Raw genomic sequence first — 12,005 nt, 5'->3', positions numbered from 1 at the left:
TTTTTTTGAAAAAGATGTGTTAATAGGGGAAGCAGTAGCGTCTTACCATCAATGATAATTAAGAATTGAAAGTATCCTATCAATCTCGCCATTAAAGTTGAATGAACAAATTCATCTTCATTGTTGCCGTTTAGAGAACTTAAATTTATAAGATTACACTGAATGTGAAGGGGGAAGGTTAACAACATCTATGAAAGTTAAAAGGAAACAAATCTCATTCCTGATATGAAAATCAGAACTTGATATGTAGACCCAAAATACAGTTCTGTAAGGTATTAAGTATAATTAAAATGTATAGTTGGAAATGGTTTTTCAAAAACTGGTCCAAAGCAGATGATCAGACCGGATTCTACAAGAAATAATCACATTGAGAGTCTAGTTCCACCTCGGAATCGGATGTCCACAAAGAATACAAGCATGGGCATTTTGAACTGGCCATGTTGGGACTGAGGAAGAAATTTTAAAATAACTATTCAGTCCAATTTAAAGAGGAATTCTAAGGATGAAAGGAAGAGAAAACAGATCCACATATGAGTCAAATAAATAAGGACAAGTTAAATGTACTAGCTTTTCAGGACTGTCAACCCAAACATCAGGTCTCTTTTGAGTTATTTGTTACTTCATAAAAGCTTGGTGGGTTTTCATTCTTCCTGACATAACATAAGGACATGTTGAAACCATAGAACACATATTTTCAAACAGCAGATTTCACAGTTTCTATTCATCAACTCTATTAAGCATATCAGGATTTCTTGATATATAATCATGTGATCATACTCAAGTGGCTATGCTAGAAATTTTAACACCTCAACCATCCAAAAGTGTCTATACAATCTAATTCATACAGTTGTTAGATCTGATCATTTAGCCTCTTTCCAAATAATAGTCCAGTATATTATTAACTTATGTTTTCTTTTTATAAGAGCAGATAGAGTTGTTTTGGAAGGTGTTGTTTTTCTTCTCATTGGGAAGTTTTCCACGTTGAGATAGAGTTTGGATTTACTTACCCAAAGATTCATGAAAAAAAGGGGAAGTAAAGGCTGTTTTTTTCGATGATTTGATTTATTCATTGATATTCTTTCTTAATTAAGAAAGATATGTGGTTTATCTATTTGATATTGGCCAGCATGAGGAATCTTTATTTGATGCATAAACTCGGGTTGGTTCTTCCCTCTCTCGAGTTGGTTCATCTTTGCCTTGGCTTGTTGGCTTGGTTCAAGTTGGTTTGCTTATTCATATGAGAAGTGACTTAGTGCATGATTAACACTACTAAGCCTCGATTTTCTCCTCTTAAGACTCGATTATTAAGCCTTTGTTACATCACTCATCCTCTATATTGCATAAGAGTATTGTTGATTTGATACTTAATAGCCAAAGATCACATGGGAAGTAAAAATGACCTTCTCAAAATTACCACTATATCCTTGAGAGAGTTGTTTAATAACTTAAGCTGGCCAAAATTGGTTAAGAGGTTTCTCATTACTCGTGACCTCTTAGGACATCTAACTAAACCATCTCCACTTATTGATGAGGAGGATAACTCCTATATTAAATGGTTGAAGAATGATTCATTGGTTATTAGTTAAACAACATTGAGGAGCATGTGGTCAACAATATTATCCACCTTGAGACTGCCAAGCAGATATGGGACACCTTTGTCAAGTTGTACTCACATAGAACTTACAAAAGTTATATGATGTTTTTCAAAATATGTTTAATACAAAACAAGGGGAAAATCTACATGAGTATTTGGCTCAGTTTAATGGGCTGATTTAGGAATGGAAAATTGCTCAACTCTACTCTATTAATATCTCGGTTCAAGAAAAGTAGTAGGATGCCTTAACAACTGTTATTTGCTTGGCAAATATCAAGCCATATCTTGAGGTGGCCAAAACTCAACTTCTCATTTTCTCAACACTTCCATCATTTGATGATATAAGTACAACACTTCTTCAAATACCAGAACTCTCTTCCACTTCTTAGACTGATGTATCATCTGCTATCTACTCAGGTAATAGGGGTACAAATTCTACCACCAGAGGGCACGGTAGAAATTATACAGGAGGCTGAGGAATTGGTGGTAAAACTAGTTCTAGTCTTTCAAGGACTGATAATTGGGTCTGCACTCCCTGTGGTGGACGGAATCATCTAGATGACACTTGTTGAAAGCTAAATGGCAAACCATATTGGATTACTACCAACTAGGTGTCGGTTAATAGCAATGAGAAAAATGAAGAAAAATCGAAGTTACAGAAAAACCCACTGCATAGGTATGATCTCTACTACTCCCTCCTCTTCATCCTAGATCATTGACTCAAAGGCTTCCGAGCATCCTACAAGTAATAAGAGTCTATTACATTTCATGTTTCCATGTTTACCAGACATGTTTGTTAGCATAACATATGGATCTCAAACCAAAGTTCTTGGGAACTGATCCTCCTCTATTGCACCCACACTTCTACTTATTGATTTCTTATTTGTTCTATGATTCCTACTAAATTTGTTGTCTGTTAGACAATTAACAAAAAAGTTTAATTGCTCTATCATCTTCTCACCTTTTTCTTGTGTTTTCTAGGATCTAACAATGAAGTAGGTAATTGGTGAATGCCATTAACAAGGGGGCCTCTATTACTTGGACTTGCCTCGAGTGACTGCAGTTTCCACTTCTCAAATGGAGGCAACATTATGTCAAAATAGATTTGTACATCTGTCAGCAACATCACTTTTGCACTTGTTTCTTAGAAAAAACTTGTCTAGCCTAAATTATGAAGTATGTCAGTTGAGCAAACACCAGAAAACTAACATATTCTCCTCGAGTTGAACTTTAAAGGAGTTGCTTCCTTTTCATTGATTCACTCTGATGTATGAGAACCCTTAAGTATCTCAAATACCAATTAAGTATTTAGTTACGTTTTTTGATGACTTTACTCAAGTTAAGTCTGAAATCCTTTCTATTTTCAAATCATTTCATGCCATGGTATCCACTCCATTTGGTAAAAAGATAAAAGTCTTTCATCATGATAATGCCAGAGAATACCTATTAGGAGAATTTCAATCCTTTTATAAGGATAATGGCATTATCCATTAGACATCTTGTGCCTACACCCCTCAACAAAATGGTGTAGCTGAAAGAAAAAAATTGACATATCCTTGAGGTAGCCCCTGGTCTGCTCTACTCTATGAATGTGACCTATTTTTACTAGCCTCATGCAATTTTTATAGCATGTTTCCTTGTTAATAGGCTACCATCTTTAGTACTTAGTTATAAGTCCCCATATTCATTATTATTTCTAGATTATGACCCTTTCTCCCTTCCTTTGAAGGTCTTTGGTTACACATGTTTTGTTCATGTCACATTACTCCAAAGAGGAAGCTAGATCCGAAGGCTCTTAAGTGTATTTTTTTGGGTTATTCTCGTACCCAAAAAGGATATGTTTGCTATAATTTTTCTCTTCGGAAGTTAATTGTTTCCAGGGATGTTACGGTTTTTTAGGACATATCCTTTTATTCTTCATAGGGTGCTCCTCCAAGTTTTTCATTAGTTCAGGCAGCTCTAAAGCCTATTATGCCTCTTGATGCAGATCTCTCCATTCAACCCCCTGAAGCATCGACCGATACCACACCTGTGGACTTTACGGATCCCATCGAAGAAGGTCCATCTTTTCTCTATTGTATTTGGCCCACAATTTGATGCTAGGCCCATAACTCTTCGGAAGAAACCTAGGACTTGTACTAGGCCATCTACTTTTTATCCTATATCCAATTTTCTTTATCACCATCCATCTTTTTTTTATGTCAATATCTTGCATCTATTTCTTCCATCTCCGTCCCATAGTCGTATTAGGAGGCTCTGAGGCATCCAAGATGGAAGGTGGCAATAGAAGAAGAAATGAATGCATTATATGAGAATCAGACTTGAGCCATAGTTCCACTTCCCCCCAACAAGAAATCTGTGGGCTGTAAATGAGTTTTTATTATCAAGCACGATCCAGATGGTTCTGTGGCTCTCTCAAGGCCCGTCTAGTTGCAAAGGGGTATACTCAGTGCTATGGAGTAGACTACAAGGAAACTTTCTCTCCAGTGGCTAAGTTAAACTCGATGAGAATCATATTATTACTCGCTGTTAATTTCTCTTGGCCGGTATATCAATTGGATGTGAAGAATGCCTTTTTGAATGGTGATAATAAGGAAGAAATATATATGCATCAACCATCTAGCTTTGTGGTTGAGGAGTTGGTTTGTACATTGAGAGAGTCTTTATATGGCCTGAAACAATCTTCTCAAGCTTGGTTTGATAAATTTCGCCAAGCAATGTTGTGGTTTGGATTCAACCAGTGCTCAGTAGATCATTTTGTCTTTGTCAAAAATACCTTAAAGGGAAGAGTATTACTAGCGGTTTATGTAGATGATATTATCTTAGTTGGCAGCGATGCAAACAATATAAAAGAAGTCAAAGAGAAAATATGCAAATAATTTAACACAAAGGATCTTGGATTTGAAATATTTCTTGGGTATTGAGGTCTTCCAGTCAAAGCACGAGATCATAAGATCATATTATTGATTTTGAGGACTCCATAGATTTAACTCATGGAGAAAAAGGGAGAGAGACCCATTGGGAGAAAACTAGAGGAATAAGAGGTTATGGACTTGATGCCCTAACCCTCCCCCTGTAGCTCTATTTATAAATTAATAAAACTACTGTATTATAATAATTCCCCTAAACTTAGGGTTTAAGGTTTAGGGTTTTAACCCTAGAACTTTAACCTAATTACATCAATGACATCTCTATAAGATGACTTTTATTTACCATCCTGCCATCATTGTATGTGGGCCTATGGGCCTTCTCCTTGATTTGTGGGCCTTGAACCAAGCTTCTATATCTCTTGGATGTATGGGCCTTCCTTGGTCTTATGGGTTTGAGCCCATCTTCCAACACACTTGGATATGTGGGCCTTCCTTGGTCGTGTGGGTTTGGGCCCTATCTTCCAATGTTCCCCCTCAAGCTAGGGGTGAGAGAACATCATGAACTCCCAGCTTGCTACAAATGATGTATAAAATCTTTTTTTAATAAAATGACAGTCCTCCATATCTTCTAACGCTCCCCCTCATGTTGGTGCTCTCGTTCATGAGGCCCAACTCTCATGAGATAAGTGAGAGTAGCATCACTTCGAGTTGTAAGACATTGCTCCATAATCTAGTCAAATAACTCAAGCTGGATGTTCGGCACACTCCTATCTTCTGTAGGTAGTGTCACTCCTATTAATGTAGGTAGTGGGTTTATACACTTAAGGGTAATAAAAAAAACTCCTCCATCATCGCATCCCTCCACAGGACAACGTCTCTAAAGTGGTAGGAGTAATAAATGACATTAATGGGGGGAAGTAAAATGATATGTTGTAATAAACTCATCCATCATGGTGTCCCAATCTGGGCATCGACTCTCATGGTGTCCCAACTGCAATATTTTTTAGATTCAAAATAAATGATGGTGTCCCAATCTGGCCATCGACTCTTATGGTGTCCTAATCGTGATATTTTTTAGAGTCAAATAAATTATGGTATGAGAAAATGTATTGAGGCTTCTTCAATAATAATGTCTCATCCAAAGATACACAATAGCAACAACTGAAATGGGTTTGAGCCCATATAACACGAACCAAAATAATCCTTATAAAATTGACCCATGAAATAATCGAAAACAAATATTTGTACCAAATAATATGCTGACCAAGGAATAATCAGTCAATTCTTCAAAATAATAATCCAACCAGAGAAAAATTTATCGATTCGTGTCGAGTCAAATAGTAGACCAATATATCCGAGTCGTTGTAGAAATATATATAAGCTTTGGTCTAGACATGTATACCGAGGTAGAAAATAAGTGGCCCAAGTCAGATTGATCCAGACCCGAGTTGACACGGATCGAGTTGACTCGGTCCGGTCCGGTCTGGGTGTAGCAGGCGCTCGACCCGGATTTAATACGTTTGCTCGATGTCGAAGGACTGTCGGTGGAAACAGAAAAAAACAGCAACAAGGATAATGTATTCACCATGGTAATGCGCTGGATTTAGTTTCCTAACTTAGGGGGGATTAGTGCACATTGCAAGTGCGGAGGGAAAATTTCCCAGGGGAAAATGAGAGGGAATGTAAAGTACTTGTTTGTGTTAGTGTGCACAATGGAAAGTGCACTGTAAAGTACTTATTTGTATTAGTGTGCACAATGTAAAGTACACTGAAAAGTACTTGTTTGTGTTAGTGTGTACAATGGAAAGTATGGTATAAAGTTCATATAGATTATTTATTAAATAAAATATTTTGATATATCTGACTTTCAGAAAATTAAATTAATTTTAATTAATAAATAAAATATATTAAATATAATAATTAAAAAATGCTTACTTTTATATTATTAAAATTGTAATCAAATTTTAATTTTTAATATCTAAATATGAAATAATTATACAAATATCGTACTACATAGTGTACTACACAAATATCGTAATAATAAAAATAAAAATAATACAAATATAACTCGATCACCTTTTTAATATAAAAAATTATATCTTTTCATACAAAAGTACAACATAAAAAATATTTAGTGGCATTAAAACATAATAGTCAATAATTTTGCCACATCTGAATTGCTAAAACATCTCGATAATATGATGCTGTTGCAGATTGTACTGTGGACTCCCTCTGAGTACTTCTTTGAGTGTCCACATCATCCTCAACATTATCACTACTATCACTGTCTTCATTTTCACTTTCATTGTTATCTTCACAATGTTCTCCACCAGAATCATCACTTGAATCATCTTCTTCATCTTCAAATAAATCCATGTAATCTTCTATGCATATATAATTATGCAATACACAACATGCAATCACAATTTTTACATGAACATCAAAATCAAAAGTAGGAGCATCTTTTAATATCTTGAAACGAGCTTTTAAAGCCCCAAATGTACGCTCGATAGTGTTCCATAAAGATGAGTGTCTTCTGTTAAATAATTATCTTTCATCCGTAGGAGTATTATTTCCAAATTCTTGCAATTGAAAACGAGTACCTCAATAGAGAGCCAAGAACCCTGGAAGATTTGCATATCCAACATCTACCAAATAATATTTGCCTACAATAAGATATATATCTATTATAATCTAATAAAAAATTATAAATTTAAATAGACTATATAGAGAGAAGCGATACTTACCTTCAGGAACATAAAGTTTATCTCGTTTGGTTAATGCTGAATTCAATACACGTGAATCAGCTGCTGATCCTTCCCATCCAGCAAGTATATATGTGAATTGCATGTCAAATGTACATGCTGTCATTTCATTTTGTGAGAGGAAACCCTTCATTTTCCAGAATCTTGCTTGTTGATCAAATGAGATATGTGCTTTAATATGAGTACCATCAATGACACCAATACAATCCTAATAAAAAGAATCATTAATACAAATATATATTTTTATAGTAACTGAAAATTATTCATCAAACGACTTTATATTTAACTTAAAATATGGATAATAGATATCACTGTTCAAAATCTTTGAATGAGTACGTCTTGAAGGTCGTTTGATGTAATCATATTATAGTTTGATGATAGCATTTAACACCTTGTAAAAATACTTACTAATTGTCCAATTTGATCTTTCAAACATTTCTAAGGTGACACTGTAAGATTGTTGTTGACCAACAATGATACAAAAATATGTAAGCTATTCTTCCACATATATTGTCCTTGTATAAAATAAAAGTCCTCTACTTTTCAAGATTCCAGCCAAGTTGAGAAAAATAGTTTGATTCATCCTATACACTTTTCAAAATTTAATAGGTGATCTTTCTAATGCTTTCTTTAAATATCGTTGACCACCCATATGATAAGAACGTTGTACTTGCCTATTACAATCATTGAAGTATGAATTGACAAGGACAAGTACAACTATGTAAGTTGTATTACAAATAATTATTTTCTCCCTATCTGGTAGATTATCCATGGGTACCTACAATACTAGACATTCAATAATGAAAACATGGTTCAAATAAATTCAATAATACACATTCACTATTTACCAAAAATACTCAATAATCAACGTCATTCATACAAAATCAAATGTGTCTCGTAAATATAGGTTAAAACTGTCAACATATGTATAAGTCTATTATATTGCCTTGAGTTTAGCCATCAACCAGTCATACTAATCTTTCTATTTCATCTTGATAAACATGTCCTTCTTAGCTTTGGTGTCGAGCAACTCTGTGGCACAAAATTTGACTTCTCTGGGCAAGTTAGGTAATGCTTCGATAGCTTCGAACGATGGAGGTTCTATGGGACTAAAGATTTTCAAAAGGGTTCATGACATATTGTTAATAGCCTCAACGATCCTGTTACTATTTTCAACTAATGGTTCAGATAACTTCCTACACCGAGTAGAAGAAGTTCTATCCTTATCATTTCTTGGTGCTTTACTTTTCGGGGGAGCATCACTTGGAGACTCTATATCGTTGGGTGCTGGGATCTCCCTAATTGCATCATCTTCATCAATGTCCTCAATCATTGTCCCTTCTACAGCATTCGAAAGGTTATCTTTTGACTCAATGTTTGTGTGACTCGCTTTCCCCACGGAAATAGAATTTCCAACCACTATAGGCAATTTTTCATAGAGTGGACAACCTTCTTACCTATACTTATTGGCTTCTTTATGCACCTACATGAAAAGTTATCATTTAAAATACTAAAAAGCCTGATTAATAAAGCAAGAAACATAACATTTTATGTTACATTTACAAACCTTTATGTAGTCTTGCCACACTGTCTTACTAGCAGTGACTTTCTGGGTTGTTGGATCCCACCCAAAACCGCTAGTGACGAGGCATGTACTCACAACCAAATAGAATTTTTTCTCACACGGTTTTTCAATTGTTCTACTGTCTTTTGCTTTGTTGTGTCCAAATTGAACATACTTACACAATCATTGAAAACTTCGTGTTTCCAAACTCCATTGGGTACTTCGTTACCCAAATTGATTTGCTCAATGAGCAAATCAAGCCTTTTACTATCTTCGTCGCACGTCCATGTGTCATATGATCTCTTTGTAGTGTTATCCATACTGTCTTTACCTTTCCTCCTTCCAGCCATCTAAAACTCATAACAAGTAGACAATGAATAAAAAATAAGTTGTTCTTAAAAAAAAAAAAAATTGAGAGGGGGAGAAGAAAAAAAGGAATGGGGAATCCACCCCCCTCCTTACCTTACCAGATACACAATTTCATCAGTATATCTTTAGACATATACTGAGATAGACATCAGTATATCTCAAAAGATCTATCATGTTTCTTAAAGTGAAAATGAAGGAGGGGATACCAATTTCATCTCAAGAAACTAACCATAACCTGAAAATGAGTGAAGGAATGACTCAAATGTTGTTTTTTCATGCCAAATAAATAATAAGGACCCTCTGATCTGATCCATAGGCATTGCACAAATTTTTACAAGACCCATGCCGATGCCCTGATAATTAACACACCTAAAAAGCGTCAAATAAATAGGCAAGAGGCCGAGCAATCAAAATAACACATATCAAACAACTAATATGGTACATAGGACAATGCCATCTACTATATCATAACACATGAACTGAAAATTGAATACAGAAAGGGTTAGCTATTTAGCCTTGTCTCCTTATGATGGACCCTCATTTGAACTCATGCTTACATATATGGCTCAAGAAGAAAAGAATACTTGTTGGCAATAACTCAGCAATTCTAGTCATTCTAAAATCTGTGATTCTCACACGAGTAATTACTCGAATACCTAGCATGCTCACCTTTTGCATACATCACAAACAACACAATTTCTCACAAGCGCTTGATCAAACACGTGGTGTGCTCACCCTTCGTGCACCTCATAGACAATACAACTTCAACCCAACCCAGGCTAGCCATTAATGCCACTGCCCATATTAACCTAATTATGATGAAATGCTTTTGAAACAATTTATGGTGGCAAACCCCTCTTCTATACGTAAAACTACATTACAATTCATTGTAGAATAAGGTTACTTTGAGCATCATATTGGAGACTACATTGATTTTCGCAGTCAAAACCTATATGATAAAATCAAAAGGTATTATGTTAATAAGAAAAGCAGTACTTACATTATTCAAACCGAGCGATCTACAAAAGTTGATTGACGGCCGAAGTAATTAGCCATTCCCACACCATAAATTCCAACAATGGAGCCAAAAATTAAAATGAGAAGCAGACGAACGATTTAGAAACAATAAGAAGAATAACCATCGATTTCCAGGAAGAAGGGTTTCCGTAGTTCCTTTTAAATCGAGTCGGAGAGGTTGTAGAGAGGGGAGAGAAGTCGCCAACGGTCGTCGGTGCTAGGGACGGCGAGAGGAAGAGAGTCAAGGGCCTAGGAGAGGTTGCAGAGGGGGTGATTGAAATCGTCGAAGGTAACGAGCGAGAGAGGAGTCGGAGAGGTTGCAGAGAGGGCAGAGAAGTCACCGAAGGTCGTCGGTGCTGGGGACGGCGAGAGGAAGAGAATCGAGAGCCGGAGACAAGTCGCACATAGGGTGATTGAAATGGCCAAAGGTCGGTCACGAGCGAGAGAGAAATTTTTTTTCTCCGAGACCCTCGTTCGACAGAACCCTTCCGACAGCCCTAGCCTGAGCTCGATGTAATTGAGGGAGGGAAAGTGAATTGAGAGCTCGACCCCTCTGAATTCACTTTCCCTCCCATTAACAACTTTTGGCTCCTTTTACCCAGCGTAAGTGAAATACATTTCACTTAAAGACGACACTAACTGGGCTGGAAACAAAAAAAATTAATTTTGCAACTGCGTTCTTCTTCCCCGAACAGCAGAGTGGTTGCTTCGCCGTCCATAAATGGCAACATGGCAGGATCAATTGGCCAGCACCTTCGTCCTCCGTGAGCCAGCAGAGAGATCTTGAATATGGAAACAAAAACTTTCCGAATAAAAATCAATTCAACAGATTTAATCAATTTTTTTATTACACTTCAGAACAACGCTTAACGACTTTCTCACCGTGAGAAGTTGTCTTCTCAGGCGCAATGGAAAAATACTTCTAGTTGCAGTAGAGGCTACTGGAAAAGCAGAGTGAAGGCCAACGAAGAACTTCGATGATTTTCGAAGAGAAATAACTCAGTGTATTAAGCACCTAGCCAATACTACCCAAAAGACTGGCCTAGTAGGTAGCAAAAAGCCAAGTACTTAACCCAAGACCATAACATCACATCCCACCTTCACGAGCCGACGTCCACGGTGGCCCACTCTAGCGACACTGGCCCGAACCACTTTTTTTTGTGACCCTACCAGTAATTTCAATCCAGCCTCTAGGTCGCCCCCTTCGCTATATAGCGATGACCCACTCTAACGACACTGGCTTGACCCACCTTTTTGTGACCCTACCAGTAATTTTAATCCAACCTCTAGGTCGCCACCTCTGCTAAGTTTGCACACGCCGGGATTCGAACTCGCGATGTGGGCGTTCGCTCTGATACCATTTGTTAAGCACCTAACAAATACTACCCAAAAGATCGGCCTGGTAGGTAGCGAAAAACCAAGTACTTAACCTAGAACCATGACACAATGGCAGGTAACTTAGCAATAGTTCAACCGGAACAACGTCTGGTTGTCAGTGCGACTTCCTTGTCGTAAGAAGTCGTCGTCTAGCACTAGTCTTCGGAAACAGTAACAAAGCTCTGTGTAGAATCGATAGCAGTAACTTCCAAAAAATAATACCAAATCATCGGTAATGTTCCAGAATTATAGCCTTTTGTGCTTGTCTCTCGGAAGAGTGAGGATAGACAGTAGAGTTTGGTGTCATTGTCTCCGACAACAACAACGTGAATCTTTTGAAAGCGTCGAGGTGGCCTTCTCAAGATTTTCCAAACACCCCACAGAAGCCGCATGCAGAGACTTTCGGTGACGGTGGATCGACAGTCGAGAGATTTTTCTAGTGCGTCGAC

This window comes from Aristolochia californica, unplaced genomic scaffold (genome assembly GCF_029961685.1).
Source record: "Aristolochia californica isolate CCGP_79_NKW_82.1479 unplaced genomic scaffold, dmAriCali1.0.hap1 SCAF_7, whole genome shotgun sequence".
In the NCBI taxonomy this organism is placed as follows: domain Eukaryota; kingdom Viridiplantae; phylum Streptophyta; class Magnoliopsida; order Piperales; family Aristolochiaceae; genus Aristolochia; species Aristolochia californica.
The sequence above is the reverse complement of the archived record's forward strand: the minus strand, read 5'-3'. Positions refer to the sequence as shown.